This window comes from Danaus plexippus, chromosome 11 (assembly GCF_018135715.1).
Source record: "Danaus plexippus chromosome 11, MEX_DaPlex, whole genome shotgun sequence".
NCBI lineage: Eukaryota > Metazoa > Arthropoda > Insecta > Lepidoptera > Nymphalidae > Danaus > Danaus plexippus.
In genome coordinates, this window is record NC_083544.1 from 9,407,099 (window position 1) to 9,414,043 (window position 6,945).

The following is a 6,945-nucleotide window of genomic DNA, read 5'->3' on the forward strand; positions in this document are numbered from 1 at the left end:
ACCAAGAGGAGTATATTCACCTTGACAACAGACTTGTCCAGTCATGTTTGCCTCACAAAATGTGAGTAAACCTTTAAAGACGTTGCTAGCAATAGGACGAAGCGAAATGCTTTCTCCACACTCAAAAGAGGTTAATTATTTTTTGTTCTGTACATACCTTCTTGTGCTACCCTCATTGATATGAACCTAATTGATAAATCATAAACATGAAGTTAAGGTAGGTTGCTATATTTGACAGGGCAATTAACTAAGATGGTAAGTTGCGAAGTTAATAACTTTGCTCCAGGTTAGTGCTGTAGTTTGCACTTTCAAACTTTGTCGTCTCACACACGCGTATTTCAGTGCCGGCGCAACATTATTAGGTTTCACGGGTGCTTCGTACTATATCAAATAACCAGAAAATCCTGTATATAATAACCAACTATAAATTCATTGATTTATTTATTATTGTCTTTCTCTTACTGTATTAAGGTATCAGCTCCTAAGCTGAAATTTTCAAGCTTGCTAATGTTACATCAGAATCTAAAACGATTAAATAAATCCTATTATCGAGTAATTATTGAATTAATACTGTGAAATATTACAACAAAATTAAGGCTTTACTAGCGGATTAAATAATTCAGGCAATAATTTTATCCCCAAATAATTTATTTTTATTTTAGCTATGGCTTCAATCACAGAGGATTTCTAAAATATTTATTATGGTATTGTATATTCACAAATGCGATGGCAATCGAAAATAAAAAAAACTAATAAAATTTCATATCACTTTCACTAATAATCTTATAATTGTTGATTTGAGAATATTTTATTTATGTGAATGATCTTTGATTGAGTACGTATGAATAGATTTAATGGTATTATTATTAAAACATTGAGTAAATAAAATATTGAAGATTATATTATTGGTAATCCTTAACTACCCATCGCTTGACATGGGTTGACTTGCAGCTGTTAGAATTCTGTATAATTTAAATTTGCCTTAGCAAAACAAAGTTTTTTGCTACAAAACAGTATTGTTTTCATTTTGTAATATTGTTTTCTTATTTATACTTATATTATGTAATAAAATGTCCTTAAAAAAGAGATAATTAACAGTTGTGACATCATCTTATTGCAATAAATAATTGCTAAATTTAAAAAATATGTAAAGGTAAATACAAAGTAAGAATTTATTAAATAAGATCTATAATATGTAGTGACTCTGTTGGTATTAATTTTTGGTCTAAGAAATGATCTATGTATGGATGTGTTCATAGTGTATATTTTAGTCAGAAGACAAAAATGATCATTCAAGGGACTGCTTTGTCATCCGACGCAACTCACTCCGCTCGCTTGACTCTACCTCTTTTTGTTGGTCTCTAGATGGCTCACTGTTGTGAAAATAATTGGAATAAAATGTTCCTTACAAGCATAACATACTGCACAAATAGTCTTATGAAAATTTTCACTATTTTTCTAATATATTAACAAGTAAAACTTTCAGTTTTTAGAGTCTACCACCAAACTAAGAAAAAACGTTTAAATAGTTTCTCTGAACTGTCAGAGTCCATATTCGATGTGTCTCGCGTCATATTCGCGAGGACAGACATAAAAACCATAGGACGTGTATATGAAGAAAGGGGATTTACCCTCGTCAAGCGGACGACGGGAAGCGTAATAACTGAGAGAACCGAGATAAAAGCAGTACACGATGAACTCTTGATATGTTAGTTAGCTACATTTTCGGGGCAAACAATACTCTTGGGTTATAAATTATATTCCACTTACTCGTTATGTCTTATATGAATGTGTGAGTGTTTCGTATTTTTATCATCAACAGTGGCCACTTTATTTGTTATCATGAAATTGTGACGTCACCATTTAATCTTCTCAGACCGTAGAATGTTTTTGATATGCTCTTTGACAAAAACTCACAACTTGATAAAAATATAATAATTACCAGCTTACAGCTTATGGATTATGATACTCGGTTATGCATATGTTATTATAATAATTCTAGTTGAAATGAAGCAAGAGAAAATAAATAACAAATTATGGTAACATGCTACTGATACTTATTTTGGCGACTTTATTGATAAGCTGTACTGTTTCTTATCCATTGTTACCTTCCACGCCGAAACCGATTATATTAAAACGAACAAGAAATCAAATTAAATATATAACATGCAAAGGAAATTTATTCAGAAGAAAAAAATGCCTCAAAGAGTTTACACCGCTCTGCGGTATAGATTCTTATGAAGATGAACTATTTGGATGCTTGGACTACGAAACGGACAAGAATAAGGAACTACTGTTAAATGATAATGTTGCAAAAAAGAAGAAATCGAGGACATCGACTGAGAGTTGGACAATACGTTGCAATGATTATGCTAAATGTCGTATGGTATCAGGTACTGCTAAAGCAGTTGAAATAGCTTTGAAGAAAAGATTGTCTCATAGAGAAAATACTACGCCATATACTAATTAAGTAAAAATATATTCCACATTCAAATAATAAATTGTTAGAAAAAGATATATTTCTCATTTTCACGTCATGTTATGTTGGTGTATAATTTAAACCCATATGACAATGTTACAATTTAGACTTGGATAAACTGTTTTAACCCAGTTTGGAAAATATTTATTATCTTCACTACATTTCAATAAGTTTACAAAAATATGTTCATAAAAAATCGTTTCTTCTTTAAAAGTCACTCAAAAATACATAACTTATTCAAATCTCAAGTCTTAAGCATATTTAAATCCTTTTAAAGGTGGCAAACGAGGAGACGGCCTACATGATGGAAGGTAGTCACCGTCGGTCATGGACATCTGTAACATAAGGGATATTGCGGATGTATTACCGACCTTGATTGTGGATGAGGCAGAGGAAAGGGAGGGAACAGGGAAAGGGCAACCTGTTCTCTCAGTCATCGAACGAGACGCAGCCGTTAAAAGCTACTTTACGCCGATTTTCTATGAGAGGGTGGTACTTCCCCGATCGAGCCAGCCCATGTTCGAGCTGTAGTAGCTTGACCACAGGTGGGCTCTACCACCTTCAAAACTTCGAACATCGATTGCATCGGTTATGTTATCATGATCATGAAATTATATTGGAATAGGGAAAGATTTTAACCATTTGCTCTTAATAACACTTATAAATAGAGTAAAACAATTTCTGAGTTTCATTATTATATTTTCAGGGTAGATCAAATTTCGAAAATATAAAAAATTTATTCACCTCCTAAAAAGTTCTTTTAACTTATGATACATTTTGTTTCCTTAATTTTAATTTTATGTTTTTTAAAACGAATCAGTGAATATCTCAGCAAAATTAAAAAGCATACAAGGATATGATGTAGAGCCTAAAAGAGACTAAAATATTTAAATGTTTAATTTAGCTTTACCATATATTTATTTAGAAGGGCAGTAATGTTTTACAGATATGCTTACTTGATTTTAATCGGTTTTCAGATGTTTCTTTTCAGAAGGTTCCAATGAAAGCTTTTCTTCTGCATGTCATGAACTCAATATCTTTTGTTTAAAAACTTACATGTCAAAAATACCAACGAATTGAAACTCGACCTCTGAACACTATTCATTAATTTCCAATTGAACTCCAAACATCCATCTTCATATCTCCATCAAAAACTCTGATAAAACCAGTAGTCTGAACTATTATGGCTATTTCCAAGAAAGAGTCCCGATGTTTGTTTTCTTATCCACCTTGCATTGGTTAGTAGCAATATTGTTCTCGGAAACAACATTATAATATAGAAAATTTTCAGTTCTTATATTTTACTGACCAGACAATTGTTTGAATTTCTAGCTTGGATTTTCCGTTTATTATAAGGCTAATAAACTTATTATATTTATTTGCATAAAATCTAAAATTCTCTTAAAAGGCAGATAACCTAAATGGCTTGAAATAGTAAGCATAAATAAAGAATTGAAATGTTTTGGGCAAATGAAATTGGCTAAATCCTCTAATTCGCCATAGTTCTTAGACAATTCTGCGAAGTGATGATGTTTATTGAAGAGGTTTCCTAAGATTTCTATAAATGTACAGATCTTTTGTTATACTAATGTATTTATTTAGAAGAAATTATAAAATATAAATTTGACAATAAAACAATTATTTGTAGAAAGGACAAAAAAATCTTAATTCGTCTTCTAGTGACAGTGATTGTGCATAGATTTCACTCGGCATAGGATTAAAAAACACATAGATAGTGTTAATGTAAAGTGAGAGTTAGATCTGAAAGCACTCAATTTGATTCAAAAACATTTATTTTCATATTATAATGTATATGATATATATGTATATATAATATATATGTAATACATAAAATAGGAAATTCAACGTCAAATAAACATTAAAAATTCTTATGTATTTCTACAAAAGCAAAAAGTTGCACTTCATATGAGATACCAGTCATTTTTGTTAAATATAATTTTACAATCGCACTGGTTTGGATGTGGTTATTTTGTGAGCACTTTCACGCAAGAAAATACGTATTTTACAATTTGCAAGAGCGCTACACTTATTGACTTTATTCTGTATAGTGAACATATTAGGGTCAATAGTCCCCGATTCGCCTTTAATGTGTACATACTTTTCGAGTTGACCAGCCACTGACGAACATAAACTTATAGTTTTTATAAGAAGTGTCTGAAACATGTTTGAATATTTGTTGCACAATGTCGTAAAACTTTAAAAAATGTATTTTTATTCTTTCAACACAACTATTTAGAAACTTACAATTCCCAAAGGTTCTTTTCCCAGAAGGTTCATGGCAGTTGTGGTCATTATAAGCACAATATAAAATATAATCATTTCAAATTTACTTCAAATAAATATCTTATACTACAGAACTTCTTTGGTATTTCTAGTATCTAATGAAAATAAACAATCAATGTTTATTTTATGGTCAAGTTGTGTAGATTATATTTTTTTTATTACATTAAGTACTTTTGTTACTGACGCAGGCACTTTTAAGGAAACTTCAGACCAAACGGAACCCTTTTTTTGCTCTTGGTAGAAGTAATAGTTATTGCTTGGTTTTCAATTATATGATAAAATTAAATGACGATTTCTTGGTGCATTGAATAACTTTACCTTTTTTTAATATAAATAGTATTTCGTGATACGTTATAATAATTGTATCTTTGTATTATTAGGATGTATATTGGGCGTTTCTGTAAATTTTACAGTAATATTCAATTACACAAAAATAATTTGAGTGCTTATTATATAACTATAGAGATAAACAGAAATAAAAAATATATACATTCTTTAAAATCTCTCTATATATTCAAGACAAGTAATAGAAGTGGCGGTTGATATTTTTAAAATGAATGAACAATTTTCGGGATCCTATATTTTTATATTATAATTATTTTAAGACGTCGCTGCTATTATTTATTTTGTAGAACAAGAAATTTATACAACTTTACAGTTCACTAAATGGCATTTATATTTACTTCATGTACATATTATTGATGAATAAAAATGGTGATTGGAAATCGATTAATGTCAAAAATTATTAAGACGATTATTTGAGATAAATTTAAATTTTCAATATGGAATTTTCTGGGTTCACACTTTTAATATTTTTACCAATTGACGAAGTATATGATGCTTGATAAATTTTTAGACGGTAAAATAAACTTTCATAAGCAACAAGTTTTGCAACCTGTGTTATTAATTTCAAATGTTTATTAAAATTTTAACCTCGACTTAACATGAATTATTGTTTTACAATTTCATAAATACTTACAAACAAAATGAGAATACAGAATAATAAGGAGGATTGATGGCTAGAATTTTAATAGAAATAGGTAAAAAAGAAACTCGATTACAAGGCGGTGCATCCTAAAGTATCAAGTGAGAATACGTGGCAATTGGTATATATTTTTCATTGAATTACAATTTTAATTTTTTGGTTTTATAATACAGACAAATTTTGGTATATAATTTTAGTTTATTTTTTAAAATGTTGATATTAAGTAATTATTTGAATAATCCTGTAATAAATAATTATTTATCATTTAAACACTCGAGCTACACACCTAGCTACATGTGAACAGTTTTTTGTAACGTTTGTTACTGTAACATTTGTTACTGTTACATTTGTAACTTCAGAGGGGATTGTAGCATTTGAGACTTGCTCTGTAGGAGGAAAAGTTTGTTCTTCTGATTGGGGAAAAACATCTGGTGAAAGCTTCCTGTATGCTTCAGTACTAGTAGTTTTTTGGGCCGCTATTGGAAAAGGTGTATGCAAAACTCCAAGCAAAATGAACTAGAAATAATACAACTTGTAAGTAATTAAAAATATAAACATTTTTTTTTAAATCTCACACACACAGATTATATTCCGTCAAACGAACAGATTTTGAACTAAGTTCATAATTACATAATCAGAACACCTACGATTCCCAATGGTCCAGCGAGCGTGAGGATTTGCAACACAATTGTGATTAGCAGAACGGTATGTATATGCATTTTAGATTCCACTAAAATTGCATTCTCTCTTTGATGGTATTTCTGAAATACGCTTTCGTTATGTGTCCTGAACACAACAAACTTGCAATCATACTGTTTATGTCATGCTCTTTGAGCGCAAAACGTTCCATAATCTAAATTTGATGTAGTAGATTTCTTTGTTTAGTAAGTTTATTAGATTGTGGTTTGTGCAAAATTTTTCAGCAGCCTATTTTTAAACTAGGAAAAAGGTTAAGGTTTAAATTAATTCAATTTGTTACGGAACCATTCCTGTCCATGACGCGTCGAAACAGAGATCGATCGAAAACTAACAGTTCGAGTTTCATAGCCACATAGATTTGCTTAAATTATCGTGAATTGTTTGCGAATGTTTTTAACGCGATGACACCGCTAATACCGGATATTAGCGCTATGTTTGCGGTTTTTGTCATATCAAATATATCATTTATAAATTGTAT

At 30.1% G+C, this 6,945-nt stretch overlaps 1 long non-coding RNA gene across 1 annotated transcript; it reads right to left on the reverse strand.

Annotated features, from left to right (window-relative positions):
• Positions 1–5,681: 5,681 nt before the first annotated feature.
• On the reverse strand, positions 5,682–6,618 carry LOC133319055 (uncharacterized). The gene is made up of 2 exons (XR_009752749.1): positions 6,416–6,618; positions 5,682–6,284 (listed from the first exon to the last, which is right to left on the reverse strand). It is a non-coding gene; the product is annotated as an uncharacterized LOC133319055 (long non-coding RNA).
• Positions 6,619–6,945: the final 327 nt, after the last annotated feature.